The sequence below is a fragment of the Solenopsis invicta genome, chromosome 6 (genome assembly GCF_016802725.1).
Source record: "Solenopsis invicta isolate M01_SB chromosome 6, UNIL_Sinv_3.0, whole genome shotgun sequence".
Taxonomy (NCBI): Eukaryota; Metazoa; Arthropoda; class Insecta; order Hymenoptera; family Formicidae; genus Solenopsis; species Solenopsis invicta.
Window position 1 is genome coordinate 24,005,318 of NC_052669.1, and position 20,293 is coordinate 24,025,610.

Genomic DNA, 20,293 nt, shown 5'->3' on the forward strand with positions numbered 1-20,293 from the left:
AAAATTAAGAGCCAAATTTATACCGGTTGTTGGACGTCGACCAAATTGTGTAAGATGACCGAGGCAATGGATAAGCGTTATTTTATATACGAAAATGGGTCGTTCAAAATGTATACTCGAATCGACGAAGAACAATTTTTCTTTTATTTCTTTTATTAAAAATATATAAATGTCAATATATCTAGCACGAATTCTTCATATAGTACGTATCTGAGAGAAACAAGAACATGTGTCTTTACAATTAAAGGGAAATATGAGTGAAATACGAGTCATATAAAAAAATGGAAAAATATTCAGACTTAAAATACAATATATCCTTCAAGCGTAATAATAACTTCATTTGCACGTAACATAATGTATATTCACTTATTTAAAACATCCCCAAGCGCCGGATAAACGTACATTAACGAAACTATAAGGTTTTGCATGTATGTACCATAATTAAAAGCGTAAAAGCGCTCTACTTGTGAAAATTCTCGTGGACATTATCGCGCGTTTAATTATCCGAAAGCGTCTTTATTTTTAATAATTTTTTTGTAATACTTTATTATCAGAATTTAGCTCATTAAGTAATAATAATAGAAATAAAAATAATAGCCAAGTGAAATCCAATCGATTCTGTTTTTTGTATTCGATATCTTCATCGGAAATAAAGATAAATTTTTTAAATCGCGAAAACTCAAGTTTTTATCAGAAGAGCCTGATCAACGTCGAGAAAAATATGAAATAAAATTTTCTCTCAAGCTTTATGTCTGTATTGCGATATGATATAGCGTGCTGTAGGATTTTAAAACAAGAGACACAAAGAAGAGAATCACGGACATTTAACGCCTCCGCTATTTCCCAATATGTAATAGCAGATAAGCGCACGTCACGAGGCAATACTGGACAACGTTATCGCGACGACTAATCGCGATTTATAGGCTCGGCTGTTCTATCAGAAAAAAGAAATTTCTCCATTGTGACCGAACAGACGAAAGGGTAGATAAGGTGACGCACGTAACGGACGGGATAAGAAAAGGCGCAAAGTTTTAATAGAATTTACATGTTTTCGTGGTTCACGCGCGACTACCAGGCGTGAAAGGTCAAGAAGGTGGGAGGGGGAGAGTGAGGGATTATCGAACGAGGGTTTTTCGTGGCAAGAAATACCAGTGAAACACACGCGAAGAAGTTTTGACGCGTCGGGATACGCATGATCGACGGTCGAGAGATCGAAACGGCGAAACTTGTGACTCGAGGAAAGCCGACGATCGTTCTCGGTTTGATTTACACGCCTGCGAGGGGCCGATAAATCCCTGATAACTCTATACGGGGTGTTAAAATTCAATCGCGCCGCGAGGACAGAGACCTTTAGCGCGCCTTGATTCTCTTTTTTTCCGGACATGAAGAACGCGTCCGCAATAAATCAAAAGGCAACCGCGGAATCGAATTTCTGGCACGAACCGGCGCCGCTAAATAAGTGTAACTCACCCAAAAGAAAACTCCTTTGTCACTCGCCTCGAATCCAAATAAAGTGACATTTCGTAAATTCGATGTCAATTTATTTTTTTTGTATATAACTGTGACTTGATCGCAGTACTGACGCGACGTATCATCAAAAAGTTACGCTAATATTTCTCAATGAACGATTTCACGCTAGCGAACAAGTCAGAAAATTGCTGTTATTTTTTTTTTTTGTTCTTTTCTGTCGCCTCGACTCGTTCGAACGAATAAAAAGCGGAAATACGGCGTTAGATAGAAACGTGCCGACCAATCTGCGTGTATCAAAGGTAAAAATAATAACGACAAAGGCAGGCGCCGCGCCGCTTCTTCCGCGAGACAATAGCGGCAAACTGCAGAAAGAATTGTCATTTCTCCTCTGTGCTTTCCGCTTTTTCTCCTATCGCTTTCGTTTCGCTTTTTTTTCGGGCATCACATGTGCGTATTGTCCATAGAGTGAGATATCCGTCAGATCACGAATGGCAAAGCAAAAGCAAAAGTCGTAAAAAATCAAACAATGAACTTTTAAATAAATAAAATATTACTTAAAACAAGAATATCTCCCGAGAACTTTGATTTTTGATAGTCGAACACTTTTGGGTTGAGCCTTCAAACGTCTAAGACGGGACACTTGAATCAATATTGTCTTTGCGATCAGAAATTATTGAGAATTTGATTTCCGAGTTACGAGAGATTTAAATAACAGGAAAATTATTTTAACGCAATGATAACGTGTCAGCTATTAACAAAAGATAGAGTTATTAAACGTCAGTAAAAGAAATAAAATGTGAAAAACATGTTTTCAGTGTCATATTCACATAAATTTTAGGAACAACAAACGCCCTGCCTTATTAATCGAATCAACATTTTTTCGACTGCATATCCAATATCTTTTTTTCGTATCGAAAGCTGCAGCTCAATAAAATACTTAAATTACTGATCCCTCGAAAACCTCTAGCGTCACAATTAAAAGCCGGATAAAGTCATATCTCCTGTTTTATTTTTTTTATGTATCTGACGAGGGTTGCCCGAAAGAGAAAGGCCGTTATCGCGGGTCGCTGACGTCGTGTGTTACGAGGCTTCGGGGAGCCATCCCAATTTCGTGGCGCAATCTGTTCATTTGCATTTTTGCGTTGGAATGTCCGACATTCCGTCGTACATTTCGCTCGTCGTGCTCGTTTTTGCTTGCATCGAGCCGGGTGTTCTCCGACGCCGTATGCATATAACGTTCACCGAGCGACGACGCGAAATCGAAACGAAGAAATGCAGAATCTACTGCGCCTCCGTCCACGATCAGATTATCTTTCCATGAAGCGAGCGAATGCGCATTTAAAAATTGGCAGCGGATTCAGACAACAATCTGATTCTGTATTTTTATCTCACGCCTGTTGTGTGATCTATGTTTATAATTTATTATTACAACTTTCGGGAGTCAAAACTATATGTAAACGATGGAAAACGAATCTTATCTCATTTGCAAGTCTCTGGATTAAAACTCGTTTGAGATACAAATAAAAATAAAAAAAATGACATGATATATGTATCAAACTCATTATGTATTCCGTAAAAAACCGCGTACGATGGCATTTGTAAAATACAAAATCACATTTTCAAAAATAACATTTTGCTCCAAATATCAGAGATATAATGCGGTTTCTCATTATTAAATTTTTATGGAAATGTCAAATTTTAAATAGAACAAATGTGTTTTATTTTCGAAAGACATTTTATCAAAAATCACACATAAATGTTTTTTTTTTTACATGCAGTTCAAACAATAAAATGACACCAACGCAAAGGGAATATTTTCGCCTTTGTGAATTTGACACCTGATTTTTAATAAATTGTTTTTAGTTCAAAAAGTGTCAGTATATTTTATTTAGAATATATTGCGCGTTATTAGCGTTACTTCTTGTTTCTTGATGAAAATCTAGCAAGCAATTGCCGACAGATTTTAGCATCGACGCCTATCGAGCGCTAATCGAGGGGAGCAGCCGCCAATGTTCATATGTGTGTTAAATCCTATCGAAATGCTGAAACGCGCAGGCGAGGCGACGTAAGACTGGCCGGCGCGGCAAATAAATTTGTCGAATAAATTCGCACGTACGAGCGTCATTAGTCAGGAGCAGCGGTCCATACGCGTGTGTTTCTCCGAGCGACCATATTACGTCGCCGCCGTGCCGGCCTTTTGCGGGAAAGCCGGAGGGAGAGGGAGAAACGAGAATATTAAACGCGACGGCGGCACGGCATGCAGCAGCCGCGGGCAGGGGCGGGATTATAATTCTGAATGCAATGTTTGCATATTTGACGTTTACGACTTAAGTAATCCCGCCGCGGTCCTTTCCCCGTCACGTCCTTTCGCTCCTTCCACGGTTCTCTCTCTCTCTCTCTCTCTCTCTCTCTCTCTCTCTCTCTCTCTCTCTCTCTCTCTCGCTCTCTTTCTGTTTCTTTTTCTTTTCTATCCTCCGTCGCAAATCGGACTGCTCTCTTTCTCTCTATATTAATTCTCTCTGGATTTTAATGTAATCAAGTTATTATTTTCGCAATCTATTTTCTTTTATTAACGTTGTTAGATACAATAATATACCGTTTTCGAAGAAAACTTGTTTTCTTAAAAAAATATATTTATGAGAAATTCATATTGTCTTAAAATTGCATTCTTTAAAAAGATTCAAAAAACAATGTCTCTCTTGGCAAAGCAAATAATGTGATTTTCATCTCAATTATAATAAATAATTGCGATTTTATATATCTCTAAATGTTAAGATCTTAATTAACAAAAAATCTGTTCTCCATTGAAAGATGAATGGCTATGATCCTTTGACTATTTCAATCCGAAGGAGCAGAGACCGTCACACGGATATACGAATACACGCGTGTACGCATGCATAAAAGTCACAAAAAAAAGGACGAGGGTGCATCGTAAAATCGGCATGCAAATGACAGGCGCACAGGACGAATTAAGATATCTCTTTTCGGACCAAGTATGCGACTCCATTCGGTGGTCCAATCATTGCGACTGGCTTCTGAAAAACGTTATATCTAAATAGTCGAGAGATTACGATGAAAGCGACTCGAAAAAAGTTGGATAAACCGCTGATCGCAGAATCCCGTTTCGCCCACGATCCTGTCAATCGCGCGACACGACTAATTTACATGTTGCAGCAATCTACGACATTTTTTTTTGAAACTTATAATTTACACGAAAATGTTTCACAGCTGCAGCACTAAAACTGAACTGAGATACCACGGAATGGAAGAGAAGAAAGGAGTCTGCATAATTTTTTGGCGAACTAGGCAGCAACCGACGAGTGCAAATGCGAAGTGTCTGTCGAGCATGCCAGAGAACCGTGTAATCAGTCAGCACGTACCTATCGATTCTAGGATGAGAATGCACTTGCGAGAAGTAGTTTTCTAGCTTGAGAAAATGAGGAATGGGTAGACGATAGAATGGCCGCTGTTAATGACTCGCGCGAGCACTCGGCAGCAAAGTGCTCGGGCAGGGCGACGCCGCCAATAAGGCGGAAAAGCGGGTTAATGGTAAAACCGTAAAACCGTGTCGGTGCCGTGAACAATTCGTCTTCGTGCAAGCTCGCGCGGCGGTTTGCTCTTTTTACGCCCTCCCCGCCTCCCTCCGCCCCGGTCTCGCGCGTAACTAAAGAATAGCCCCTCGTTCTATCCATCTTTTCCGCTATCCGCCGCCGGTGGCGATGTCTAAAGCCGCCTCTTTAACAGAAGTGCCTCAGCCGCGAAATCAGTTAAGCACAGTTCGTGCACCGGACCCGTTTGCAGCGTGTAAGAGCTCTCGCGTCCGGAAAAGGCGTGTTCTCGCCGCCGCGCCGCCAACGAGATGTTGCCGAAAGGATCCTCGAAGCGAGATTGAAAAGAGAAACGTGTTGGAGCGAGATTAAAACGAAAAGGAGCGCGGAAGATTAAAGAGAGAGAAAGAGAAGTAGGTTAAAGCAAAATTGCAAAGAAAGATTTCCGCAAGCGAGCACTATCAAACGAGCGAATATTAATGCTACCGTGATATAGTTGCGTGCTCCAATTGTGTGCTCATCTCGTCTTTTCTTAAAAATTTGTTTTCTCAACAGCTGTGAAAAATGTAAAAAATAATACCGTTTTATTACATCGCATTTATAAAATAATCAATAACGCTATCTAATTCTGGAAAGATGGGAAAAGTAAGATATTTTTTGCTTCCATGATGTAAATAATACTGCAGTTCTAAAACTAAGATTGGTTTCCAAATTTCCGAATATTTTCCTGCAGCACCGGTCGCTAAAAAAAAAAAAATCTCCATTCTCTTTATGAAGCCGCTTCCGACTGACCGTATCTAAAACGGGCTTTGGGCGGCGATCATCAACGCTTTTCGGTCGAACGCTCCTTCACACTTGACCCAGAAAGCTGGGTGGCGCAGATAGAATCGCATAAGAAGGGAATACAAGCGAGCAGCTCGAAGGTAGGGTGAACCCGAAGAGAGAGGTAGAGAGAACGAGAAGGAAAGTGAGACGCCGAAAGAAAGAGAAAGATAAAAAGAAGGGCAAGAGGAAGAGAGGCAACTGGAAGGTCGTAAAAGAGAGACTCTACATTGAATCGTTTGGCACTCGAGGAACCCGCCGCCACTCGTAACCACCTCTTGACCTTACGTATCCTCCTTCCCTTCCTTTACTGCATTTTTAAGGCCCGAGCCACCTGTACCGTGAATGCGATACTCCTGAAAAATATACGCTTTCGCTGTACCCGAACGACAGAGGAGGCGACTTCGAGAACGGGCTCAGGGGACGGCTCCCGGCAAAGAGCTCCCTCGAAAGGGACCGTATTTGCGAACGCTGTATACACGCGCACCGCCGCTTCTACTCTGTTTTATTTATTTTTCGTGAGGACACCGTTACAAGTGTACTGGTGCTGTCCGCGTGTCATTTGATTCGAAGACGAATGTGGAGAGAACTTTTCTTGAAGAAAGAATTTCAAGTCCACTTCAGATCTACATAAAAATTTCTCTGACTTGGATTTCTCTCTGAAATAAAAGTCTCCAAATGTGCCGATAGTGTTTGATCGAATTTGGGAGACAGCAACGAATCGAACACATAAGAAAATTTTATTCTGCAAATTTTTGATTAATTTGATAAGTATTCTTCAAATGCACAGTCTGTAAGATCAAGAGTAAAGCGCCACAACCAAAATTTCTCAGAGAAAAAAATCGAATCCGTTTTAAGACTTTTATTGGTGATGAACTATCGGATATCCGTTTTATCACTGACATGGCGGAGCTTGTAACGTGAAACAGAAACGAGCAACCGCGTGAAAAATTCGTTGTTGCTAGGCCAGTTTCGTCAATGAAGCGGTCGAATCGCGCCGGTGCATGTTTCGACGATGCAGTGGCGGCGATGCATTTTTGGAGCAGAAGAGAGAAAGAGAGAGGAAAGAGAGAGAGAGAGAGAGAGAAAGAGAGAGGGGCTCCCGACACACTGACACCGCGCAAAAAGAACGAAATCGACGACGCCACCGCCAGGGCCCCCAACGCAATTTATGTCGGGGATACGTCGTATACGCGTGGATCGGTATCCGAGCCCCCGTCGACTGCAGCAGCCACTGCGAGGGTCCATCTTGACTTTCTAGATTACACTGACAAGATTTCAAACTTCCCGATACATTGTCCTTCCGGTCAACCAGTGATCGACATCTTTCGCGTGCCTGAGTATGGAGTTTTAATCGCATCGTATGAATCGGAAAACCACGGCACTTTCGCGAGGCGCTACTGTTTAAATTTAATTATAGAAACGCGGAATCAAAGCTTAAAATTGTATCAAAGTTAAAGTGAAGTCGAGTTTTATCAAAGAAATTAATTAATATAATTAACGATATTTAAAGGAATTAAATTTCTGAAAAGAAATTCAAACTAACAAAAACTGCCACTTTTTGTTTTCGAATTTGTGCCTTCGAAAGGAAACGCGGCGTAATGTCAGACAAATTGATTAACTCTGTGAGGCTTTACAAATAAATTAATTATGTCGCCGAATAAGCTACACAAATCCGTAGAATGTCAGCGTTTTAATATCGAGTATTTACCGAGCATTTAATTAGTTATTCGAGTAATGGCCCAAATAAATCACATTAATCCCCCTCCCGCATCATTCGACGAGATTTATATGAAATTGTAAACCGGATTCGACAACCTGTGTAGAGATTTGGTAACCTACTCTCAGAGTATTCGCATTAGTAACAGAATTATCTTCGTAACCTGAATTTTCGCAAATTTCGCAAAATTAGCGAATTTATCAAAGCATTATAAAATAATATAAAATATCAATGACAAGTATCAATTATTCAAACTTAACATATATTTCTCCTAAATAATTAATAAGATTTATATTTAAATCGCTATTCTGTGTATTATATAAAAAAGTAAAGAGCAGTCAATTCACTAGTAGTAAATTTAATTCGCTGCCTTTATAAGAAATTTAAATAGTGCCATCATTCGCACCATTTTTTCATCGTTCGTTATTCAATTCCTTCCCGATGGTCGCAGATTATAAGATAACACCTTCTCAATATTCACCGATTGTCATCGCCGCGCAGCCTTCGCAATTAAATAACGTCACCTCGAAGAATTAATCAGGCATGCGGCGAAAGGGAAGGAGGAGACGAGAGATGCGACGGGAAGCGGCGAGAGAGTGTCGACTCGCTCATTCATAAATTCACAGCGGCAGTTTACCTTTAGCGGAGTCTCCGAAGACCGTTTCCATATTTTGCCGCTTTAACCGAGCGGAACGTAATGAAATCCATTTCGCGTCCAACGTAACGGAACGATGCTATCCTCTCGGAGTGATCTGCCGACCGCGATACCATTGGCGACTCGTAGGACGCGAAACGCGGCGCACGACCCAGACAACGCGACGCGACGGCGAGCGTTGATCTTGAATTGCCACGAGGAACGTTACACGTTTTCACACGGCGCAATCAGGCAGATTAAAAGTTGGTAACAGAGTCGCCGGTTGCCACGAGTACAGTAGAATAGTACTAAATCATCATAAATCTTGTCACATTCTTGCGCGCAACTTGTTGCATTAGCGATAACAAGAAAAAGAATGTAGTTTGCAAATTTAATTGCAGAAGACACAAATCATCAATTCAAATGAGGAAATAATTTATGTATTCGAGAGGCATTTCGAGAAAAAGAGAGAGAGAGAGAGAAAGAAAAATAAATATATTAAGTAAGAAATATAAATATTGCAAGTTTAAAGAATTCTTTTTCAATTTGAGCTTTCTATCGCGATTGCAATTTATAGATACTACGGTCGATTATCGGAGAACTTGATTGGATGCCAGCGTGTATTAAACTCAGTACGGCGAAATTGAATAAGGCTCCGAACAAATTCACAGGGCTTTAGATTCCTTCCGAGAAATAAAAAACGAGACCGCAAGCTGTGCGACGCGGCGAATTCAGAGACGGAGGAATTACGACGACCGCCTCCTGGCCGACTGTTTGATGATATTCAAAGCGGTAGTAGTACGCACGACGGGGGTTTTTCTCTACCGGTCTTATTCACATCGGCGAACGCGCTATTCGCGGTCGTGTCCGCGCCTCGGCGCGGCGCGGCGCGCCGCGGTGCGGCGATTCACGACGCGGTGGGAGAATCGCGCGAAGCGATGAGATATTTCTCATCGTCGTGCAATCCGCGACCGTGACTCACATTAACCACGAAGAATAAGAGAGCCGAGAAACCGCAGACGGCCTCAATAAAGATCTCTCTCTCGCTCGCTCTCCCGCAATCGCCCGCGTCGTTCGCGCCCGCTCGTATTTCGTAATTTGCGTTCGTACATGCGGCGTACAAAGGCAAATATCTCCGTCGCGCCGGTGGTGACCGCGTCGCGTGTAAGTCATTAACACACTCTAATTATTCCTTCCTTTGACATCCGCGCGCGTGTGTCACTCTCCCGTTCTTGACATCGACGTAATTAAAGGAGAATTGACGTCGCGAGAATGGCCGTGCTTAATGCTGCAGTGGTTGCATGGACCGCGACAGTCGTACTGTTATTTTAAACGTAATTACGCTTGTGAAATTACTTCGCGAGAGAGCGAGAGAGAAAGAGAGAGAATAATTTGATTATTTATAAATGTATAGGTTCACGAAAATTTCCTTCTATCTGCAGTTACTGTTAATATAGAAATATATGAGACGTTTAGAGTTTGTTGAACCAAAAGACACATAAATTTATTATTAGAAGATTAACTTTTGTACAGTAAGACATACACATTTTGAAATATATCGCTGACATTAAATGCAATTTCATTTTGCAGAATTTAATGGATGTATCGATAAACATACATAATTAAATTACAATCAGTATAATTATCAGCTTTCACGTAACAACTTAATTAGTGAATTGTAGCTGGATCATCATAATAATCGAAATTAACTACATTAAACGTTTAGTAACGTGATACGACTCCCTAAACGTTTTTATACAGTATGTGCAAATAATATGCCAGTCCTTCTCTTGGAATAACATTTCGATGTACAATTTGGAACAGTTATTCTTAGAAAGAAAGAAATTCGTGCTTGTCGGCACGTAATTGATCCCCGGTAATTGTGTCACTTAAATTTAAACGACAGTTTAATTAAGCGGATCGATCGAGTCCAAACTAGTTTCTTGAATACAATTCCTCCGTTGCGAACGACGTCAAGTGACGACGTCGCGTTCCGCATTTGAGATTTTCCTGAGCGCAGCGACGACGTTCGTCTCACAAAAGGCCACTCGACGCGGAGAGGAAGCGCAAAACTCCCCGTGAAAAGTTCGCCGATAAGAGCGGGTGGCGCGCAGGCGGCCCGCGGTTGCTCGTCGGTGGGCACCCGACATTGTTACATAAATAAACGCGGCTCGTCTAGACATCGCGGGTTTATCGGTTTTCAGTTTGCTCCAAACCGCACTCTACCGTTTCTCTGCCCCTACCACTTCAAGCCCCGTCCCCAACACCCGGAGCTTTCGTTTCCTCAACCACCCCCGAACCCGTTACGACCGCCCGTCGACAGGCAATTCAACAGATATTGGACTAAATGAACTCGCTCTTTAGTTTTCCTTTAACGAGAGAAGGCTGAAGAAACACATCATGCCTCTCTTTATTACTATCATTTATTAAATAAAATTTCATACTCGCGAGTAATTTAATGGAAGAGCGATATTGGGTCACATAGAAAGGTCATCATCCTTCATCCTGAACTATTTTAACCCAGGGTCGAAATTTATGCTAAGCCTTGGACGATCGTGCCGTTTTCGAGCGAGTTCACCAACCGATCGTGATCTTGCGGTGCGGAGAATCTGTGAAAGAGATCGAGCAAGGATAACGCGGGGGCACGTCGCGTAGGAAATAAATTCGACGGAAGCGAATTCTTCGTTCTACCTTTCGGACCCCCTAGGCAGAAGAAAGAGGAACGGGATAATAAGATGCGAGGAAGAATTCCCCACGAACGCATGCAAAGTGCGAATTCAGATGGGCGTGGAGATTACGGAAGGATAGCGGGTGAAGATGAATGGAAGATCTTGGAAGGGATGCCGAGAGATTTGACGCGATTCTTAATGATGGAATAATAAGAGACATCAGATAACGTAGCTTTGATGATTTTAAGCCGAGCTCGATTAAAAGTATGATCTAAGACTGGTCAGTTATTATCCTTACTATAGAAAAATATAAGTTGAAGTTATAAAAAGATTGCGGGAAGAGTGGGAGAGGTATATTTATTCTACAAAAAGAATAGCTAAAACGAAAATAAAATAAGCGGTTAAATAATTATAATTTCACGATAATCTATTTCTCGGATAATGGTAGAATATGAATAGATTCATACAGATTATGTATGCAAATCTATAAATAATCATAAATATGCATTTGAAGTAACAAATAATTCAAACATTTCAAACTGATATAGATTAATATATAATAGATATTAAATTAAACAATTTCCCAGTTATTTTTTAGACAATAATTTCATCTTATTTGCTGCATGTTACCCCTTATCAATTCATTATCATTTAATCTCCTGATGTAAAATTATATTACAAAATAACATAATGATATATTTATTTAAATCTATACTGCAATATATGAAATGAAATGGGAATTTAACACATTACGCAAACATAGTGATTCCAAGTAATATAATACAAAATATCTATACTCAAACGTATAAAATTTCATTATTTTTAATAACAATAAGTTTTTTCTAAAATTATAGAAAAGAGCTTAATTGATTTTTTGAAACAAAATATTCTTAAAATATATGTTTAAAATATATCAATATTTTGATATTGTTAAAGACTGTTTAAATGGTGAACATTATCATCAAACTTCGGTAAGTAAAACATTCTAAATTTGCGATGCACAATAAATTAAATATCGATAATGCACTGAACAGTCTCAAAATAAATACAGCGACATTAAATTGATATTATTATTATCGTTAATGCAAACAGTATTTTCGATGCGTGATGTGCAATTTCAAACATAGACATGATTCTGACAGTTTGACGATATATATAAATACATGTACTAATTTCACAATTATATCATTTCCAAAACCAATTTATTTAATATGTTAAATGTGTTTCATGCTATTTTAAGTAATTCTAAAGAAAATCTATTACGAGTATTCAACATTAACCATAAATTGCTCAAGATAAAAAAACAAAAAAATTTTACAAAACTTTTCTCTTTAAAATTTAAATAAAATTTAAGATTAATAAACTCCCGTTTTATCGGCCTTTTGGTAACTTTATAACAATATTCCGTTGTAAAAAATATTACTTGGATCATTTTAAAAGTAAAATAAAAGTAAAATAACGACAACCGACAATTTTAATTCATGAAATGAACACTTTTTTGCAAAATCCACAACGAGAGACTCCATGACTATTTCTGCAAATACATAGAACTCTACACACGTTTGCAAGTTTGTAAAGATTCCTGTTATCAGAGGTTAAAGCCACGGCATAAGAATTTGCATAATCCCTACAAGTGAGCGCCTAGATAAATTGTATTCACATAAAATTAAACTTAATTAAAATTAATTATAATTAAACCCGAATCTAATATCCATCAATATCACATCATACATTTTATCTTTCTCTCCCTCTTCCTCGAACACTTTATAAAATCATGATTTATATTTTATATTTTTATATTATATACAATATAACATCTATTTATAACATACTGATCAAGATCATCAAAATTTATTTGTGATCATCTCTTATCCATCGCAATTATTATTCGTGAATATTGTACAACGTGTCTAAACGTACCCAAATAAATGATGATTCTAAAAACGAATACGCGTTACAAGGACCGAGAAGACTTTTGAAATACCCTTGTGGAAAACAATTCTTCGCAAATGATGCGCAAACCGATGTTTCGTATTTCGAAACGTGACTAACTGGTACCATAAACACAGTTTCAATTATGAATATTGTACTTAATTTGATTTAGAAAAAGCACTGAGGAGTGCAGAGTAAAATGCTAACAATTTGCGAGAAACCGCGGTATAAACTTGACGACGAGGGTTAGCGAAGTACGGAAGAAACATAAAGCGAAAGCTCACGCAGCGAGAGGCTGTTTGAACCAACCACGCCATTGTGCGTGTGCCAGCTATTAATTTTCATCGCCACGAGAAAAATGTGCCATTCGTGTCACTTCGAGTCCACCCTCTCGTTTAACAATCTCTCACATCTCCGCACTTTCTCCCGCCTGTTTCCCCGCTTCGCCTCTTCTAGTTCGCGGTTAATCTCGTTAACTCCATTAATATCTCTGTCAGAGATTAAAGACTGTCTCGCCAAAGTTATTACAGTTAATAAAAGCGAATGGAATAAACAGTTCTTTGATAATTAAATATCCTATTTTTATCTCAAGTCTCTTATTTTGATTTCATGTTTTAAGATTTAAATTGCATAAAATAATGATAAATTTTTGTCATTCGTATTTTAGGGGAATTCAAAAATAAAACAAATGATAAAAAACTATTATCTAAAAAAAAAAAAATGTTTACGATAATCTCATGAAACGCTGTCACATCTATTTCAACGATAAAACCATGTTATAAGATTTAAATTACATGCTCTAATAATGAATTTCTGTCATTCGTATTTTAAAAGAATTCGAAAATAAAACACATAATAAAAACTACCGAGGGGGAATTCACAACCCAAAATTTTGTACACCAATGCCGATTTTTGGCATTGCTGTAAAACACTGCCGACATTTTTGTACACTGCCGACAATGCTTATTGTTAGTCAATGCCTACAATGCCGTCAATCCTATATTAAAATTAAGGCAATGCCATGCAATTATGAACACTACCGCGTGCCCATTATCATACGCCAATGCCTGCACAAGAATTCTAAAGCTTTCCCGAAGTATTCAAAAATTTTTGTGCTCAACCCCATGATCGAAAAACCGACTCTGAAGTGAGCTCACCACTCCCCAACCACTGACGACAATGCCGTCAATATTATAGGTCACTGCTTACTTTTTTCGGCAGTCCACTGCCGAAATTTTGTACACCAATGCCGGCTGTGAATTTCCCCTCGAAAACTACTATTATCTTGGGAAAAAAAATGTATACGATAATCTCACGAAACGCTGTCACATCTATTTCAATGATAAAATCACGACACTTTTAAAAAAGATGACAAAGCAATTCAGGAGTTTGGACACAAACTTACAATCTATGATCGACTGCTGACTAACGGTTCAATCTCATAAATAGCGTTACTCTTGAAAAATATATTTCACTTCGTGAATAGTTTTCTTTAATCTAGGTATGTTCACACACTATTTTATTCAATTTCAGAAGGTGTCACGTCAAGTTATAAATAAATATTGATACATAAAATATCGAATAAAATTAAAATTGGCACGTTATAAAATTTGATCTAGTTTTATTTGCTGGTTTTATTAATAACTATGACACATTCAAATATTTTAATTAGCACATTTTATTTAGCACAAAATTAAAAAAAATATTTAATATTTAATTAAAAAAGAATATAGAGATTTGAAATGCGCCAATTTTAGATTTTTAAATATAAAAGGAAGGAATAAAAGAAGATAAATATTAAACATTAATAGTTCTTTTTCTTCTTGTCTTGTACCAACTCATTTTCAAGCAACAACATATACAATAGACAACTATTTTTTTTTAATTATGCGCATTAAAATATCAAGATTATAAAAATTTTCTCAAAAAAAAAATTCTAAAATTTTATAACTAAATTTTGTTATATAAAATGGTTTTAAATTTTACCACAATTTTTAAGAAAAGAAAATTTTATTGAGAAAAAAAAAAGAAAAAAATTTCTTAAGATTTTTAAAATCTTTAGAATTCTTTTCTTTAAAAAAATTTCTTGACAATTATATTCAAATTATTTTGTATAACAAAATAGTATAATTATATTTTATTAAAATTTAACCAAATTTTGCTAAAAGTAAAAATAATAAAATTCACCAAAGTCCACATTGTCTCATGACTATTACGTTTTTTAAAATAAATTCTAAGAGAAAAAATTCTATGCGTAATTTTACTTGACCCATAGTTTCTAAACTACTCCAATTTATTTTATTCGCCATCAATTGCGAAAAATTCCTATCACAGTAGATATACTTTATATTACGACTTACTTTTCGACGATCACGTCTGGAAATTGGAAAAAAATACGTTGCTCTCCTCATCCGCTGCCATTACTGCTCATTTTTCATCACACGCCACCTTTCTCGCTTCATGCTTTCGATATGCACTTTTCGCCGTGCACCTTCGACGCGCGTCCTTTCGTTCCTACGTATCGAAACACTTTACATTCATCTCACACACGCAACACTCGCGACGGAATTCCCGAAATGCGGCACTCCGCGACGCTCGTTTTGTTTCACCAGAACGCAACCGTCATCCGCGATCTCTTTCACGACGAAGCTCCTCGCAAATCGGGCGGGAAAAGGCATTGCCCCCCCTCCCCCCTCGTACGCCATTACTACTCGCCGCGCGTTACGTAAGCACCTCGGAATTTTCGCGATGTCGTTATTCCGTTAGAGGCACTTCCAAGTGCTTTTCACCGCGCTACCTCTCTCATCTTTTGGTGCTTTCGATACGCACTTTTCGCCACGCACCTCTGACACGCGTTCTTTCCGTCCTTTCCTTCTCTCACGCACGACGCGACGCTTGCGACGCAATTGCCGAAACGCAGCACTCCGCGATACCCGTCCCGTTTCGCGAGAACCGACCACCGTCCGTGACCACTGTCATCGGCATCGGAGGATCCTTGGGAAGATCCTTAGGATCCGTTGTTGGAGCCACTCGAGTCTCTCATCGGCGAATTATCTGCTCGATCCGCGATCAATAACGGATGTCGAACGCGACCGTGCCGGTGCTCGGGGGCGACTGACGACCCCCAATGTTGCCAACTGTTTACTGTTTAACAACAAAATCGATTAGTCGCGCCGTATCGATAAGTACACAAAACTCGCACAGTTGAAAAATCTGACCCACGTAGAAACATCTCGTTGGTTGATGTAGTATTATTGCCTTTCTTAACACAGTAAATAATCGAGATGCCTCGATCGGAAGTGTTTATGCTGTTTACACTCTTTCCTTCGCGACGCGCTCGTACTTAATGTGCGAACTTCAGGGCGTATGCCCGTGCGAAGGGCGCGCGACCATGACAATCGAGTGTAAATAACAACGCGACGACACTCGAGATGGCGCGAGGAGTAGGGAAGAGGAATGCCCGCGCGGCGCAATTTGCTTTTTTATTTACATACTTACAATCGCTCGCTTCTCGAAACGTTTTCCGGCAGATTCTCAAAATCGGGCTCGAATATAAATTCCCGTAATGACATCCGACAATCCCGATCGATTGAATATTAGCAGGACTGCTACCCTTTCAATTTTGACGATTCCGAAATCTTTAAATAAAAATTCAAGCGTAATGTAAATTATCATATTTTTTAGCTTTTAAAAAAAAAAACAGCAAATTACACAACGTAATTCTTCTGCTTATTTCTTATTTAAACAATGAACTCACACATAATATAATTATATGTATATCTAATATTAAAATGTGCAAATGCGCAGTTTGAATTTTGAAAAAAAAGAGAGAGAGAATATATCATATTAAAAAATTATTATATCCATCATGAATAACTTTCTAATAAACGCGAGAAATTACCGCCTCAAATTAAGAGAAGCATTTTCCATAATAGGTCGTATGAAATCTTTCCCTTAATCATCACTACTCTTAATAACTTTGATGAAATCAAGACTTATGAATCAGTCTGTGGTATACACGTAATAATCTCAGATGCGGCGTTTCGTAAAGAATATAATCACATTCGATCACGCCTAATACTTGACTCGGTCACCTCTGGGATCATGATGTCACGACGCACAGCACGTGCCGCTGTGTGAAGGTCTTATTCGAACAATAACGCTTCAATCGGATTATTTAAAAATTTTTTTAAAGTTTTACAAAATATTCAATGTTCTTCACTTTTGCGGTTTCAAAGCAATTTCGGCGAATATTATCTTGTTTTCCTGGGTGCATTAGCACTTATCCTAATTCAATTTGTTTCAATATTCCGTTAATCTACATTTAGTCTATTTTTATTTTGTAACTTGATTTGAAATTAAGCAAAACAATATTGAAAAAAAAACCATCCAAATAAAACAAACTTTTTTTTAGCAATAAAAAGCTATAAAATTAGGTGCAACCGAGTTATAACAAAATAATTCGATTTTACGTCTTATGTATTCGTATTTATGTATAATTTAACATGACATTTTCTGAAACTTAAACTAAATAGAATAGCTAAAGATAATTTCATTGCGAGTGCATTAATGTAAATTGTTACTTGAAATAAATTCATTGAATATGCTGCAATTTAACTGATGTCCTACGGCAGCGAAAAGCTTCGCAGGCAATTCGACGAAGTTTGATGCGCGTAGAATTGAGTTCGACGAGCGTAGAGAGACCGCTTCCCAACGTTGATGTTTGATATTAGATTATCGGCGGGGCGGCAGTGTTTTATCCGGATGTGCGCTAAGTGCTATTCGCTCTCCCGGTTCGTATTTTAAAAATGCATTTCGATGGCTACGGGCGATGGTTACGAATCGCCAGATGTAGCATTCGCGTAGTTGCGACAGACAATAACATTATTCGTCTCGAATATAATAGAAGAGCTAACGTGCATTTTCTATTCATCTCTATCTTTCTCCCGCGGTCTTTTCTCCATAATTGAATTCATCTGAAAAAGTCTACGTTGCATACTATGCTATCGCGATACGTGTATAGATACAACAGTTATGAGAAAAATCGTCTCCTGTCAACTGTAATCTGCATGATCGATCGACGTTGACGCCTGACAAATAGATGTCTGGGTGTCGTCGTCGTCGGATTCCTGAAGGTGGCAATAAAATGATCGGAGGATCGCGGCGGGGAAACCACGCAGAAAACCACGGGGAATCCGCTTGACCAAGGGGCAAAATGGGCAGCAAGGGCCACGGTCTGGTGGCGATCAGTCAAAACAAAGGGACACATTGGGTTCTCGGTTAGATGGTGGCGCGGTCGACCGTCAGCCCGTGACTAAAGCCCGTGGATATACGTCGTGTGCATTCGCGTGCACACACGCGTGTACTGTGCCCTTCATTGAATGCTCGAATGGCAAACTGGCAGTGGTATCCGAACGCAATAATTCCAAGTGTAATAAGAGGCGACTGCGCGCGTATGAATTTACGATAACTCAATTCTGCCCTTCAAAATTTCAATCTGAAATTCTTTGAGCTGTCAATTCTCCAAACTGATGTGCGTTAATTCTGATTAAAAACTCACAATATATATATAATTTATAAAATTTATCTTTGCAATTACGGTTTTTCGTGTGCACGAATAATAAACGAGTGTAAGAAACGATCAAGGATTAAAGTCAATCAAGAGTTTGTTATCTTGTTGCAGGGATTACGAAACTGATAATCATGAAGAGCCCTTGGAAGCACGAAAGGTAATTGTATCGTTATTAAAACCAGCTGAAAATGCCTGCGGGAAAAGATTAGCATACTTAACGGGATGGTGGTTCATGAATTTTGCCAGGCGCATTAGAGACGCGAATGTAATTCCCCTTTGTCCCAAATTCCTTTTGTTTGCGTTACATCCCCGTCTTTGTTTCGGTTTGGTCAAGCGAGTTGGCCGAGAAGCAAACGTATACAGGAGGCAGAGAGCCGCTAACCTCGTTGAATCATGTTTATTCTCCGCGTTTACATTATCCGCAAGAAGCGCCACTTCAGCGTTTGTTAAAATCGACGCCCATGCACGCGTTGCAATCATAACTGCCGCGTATCGGCTACGTATACACGCACGCGAGATCTAATTACGCACGCCGTAGCGAATCGACCGCGATGATGTCCGTTGATTCCGTCACGACCCATGAAGCTGAATTCTCGGCAAAGTGTAACGTAACAGGACTTTGATAGCTCTTTACCACGTTCAAATAAATCCGACGAGTAAAGCTGCACGAGTCAGGTATTAAACAGAAGGGGGAGGGGGAAGAGAAGGGTACTTTTAATATCGCTCGTTAATATCGCGTTTAACGCAAACGAAGGTCAATCAAAAAGCGGAAATTGCAATGGGGAAAAGCCAAAAATAAATCTGGAAGTCATTTGGGGGAGAAGTTCGATGAAACAGGCATTTTTTGAAAGTCATTTAATGTATACCCCCTAATATTCCCACTGGGAAAATTAGAAGATTCAAATGTATTTACATCGTATACCATAAATCCGAAATATTGAATTTCGGAAATTTGCATTCCTTCGCAACGCTCTCAATCTTGAATTAATCAATATCCACACGAGGGAGAGCACGGCGTGTGTGAGCTTCAATGATCGACGCAAACGCAGTCATCCGTGATGATGTATCCTGGTGCCTGTTAATTAGTACAGCCGTTCGGAATGCTCCAAATCGAAAGGGTATATACGCTGCGCGGATGCATTACGAGTACTTGCCCGAAGCAATTAGTTCTCATTAAAATCCTGTTACGTTGCATTAAGGATCGAGGATGCATCAATATTTCCATGCTCTCAGACATCTAAATCAAACATTCCGATTGGTATACTCGCAAATGAAATTTTTTATATATCTTTTCTTTTGTCAACATATTTATCTTTATTTCGCACGAAATCTCACATATGACGAATGGGTGGCATTACGATCGTTTATTTCAATTCCGTTCCTCGAAAGGGGAATTTCTCTTCCACGTTCGTTAAATCGCGAAAACGCTGATCTCGATCGGGCGTTAATACACCGTTTGAGCGGTTTAACGCGACGCTCGTAAATTTTTATAACGCAGGTCGCGCGCACATTATCGACGTAAAATTTCTCCGAGAATTAATGTTAAGCGCGGAGTCGTGTGGAACTGAGCCAGAGAGTGCGTAACCCGGACGAGCTAATTTTTGCTGAGAATTCTTTGCCATGCGAGTCGCACAGTCAGCTGTAAAAAAAAAAAAAATGAAGCGACGTGCAACCCGACGACAAGATGAAGATAGTCGACGTGACTACGCCGCTTTACTGTTACCGCGAACGGCGTTTCCTCGTTTCACGACAATCATAAACCGAGAGAGTATTCCTGCGACGAGAACAAGGGACCTAACAGCCACTAAATTGAAAGACTATGCATATCTTCCCAAAAGAAGAAAGAAAGAATTGATGCTGATACCGTTTGAATGTCTGATGACGAATAAAAAGAAATAAACGTTCTTTTAGAAAAAAAAAGAGAAA

At 39.1% G+C, this 20,293-nt stretch overlaps 1 protein-coding gene across 5 annotated transcripts in view; it reads right to left on the bottom strand.

The window, feature by feature from the left end:
* Positions 1–20,293, bottom strand: part of LOC105200548 (glypican-6) — a 136,500-nt gene that overhangs the window by 64,153 nt on the left and 52,054 nt on the right. For 2 of the 5 annotated variants that reach the window (XM_011168171.3, XM_011168170.3), the window contains exon 1: positions 15,156–16,475. The exons of the other annotated variants lie outside the window; for them this stretch is intronic. The gene's annotated coding sequence lies outside the window, so the exon portion shown is untranslated. Of the gene's footprint in view, positions 1–15,155; positions 16,476–20,293 lie in introns of those variants that run through there. 5 annotated transcript variants of the gene reach the window in all.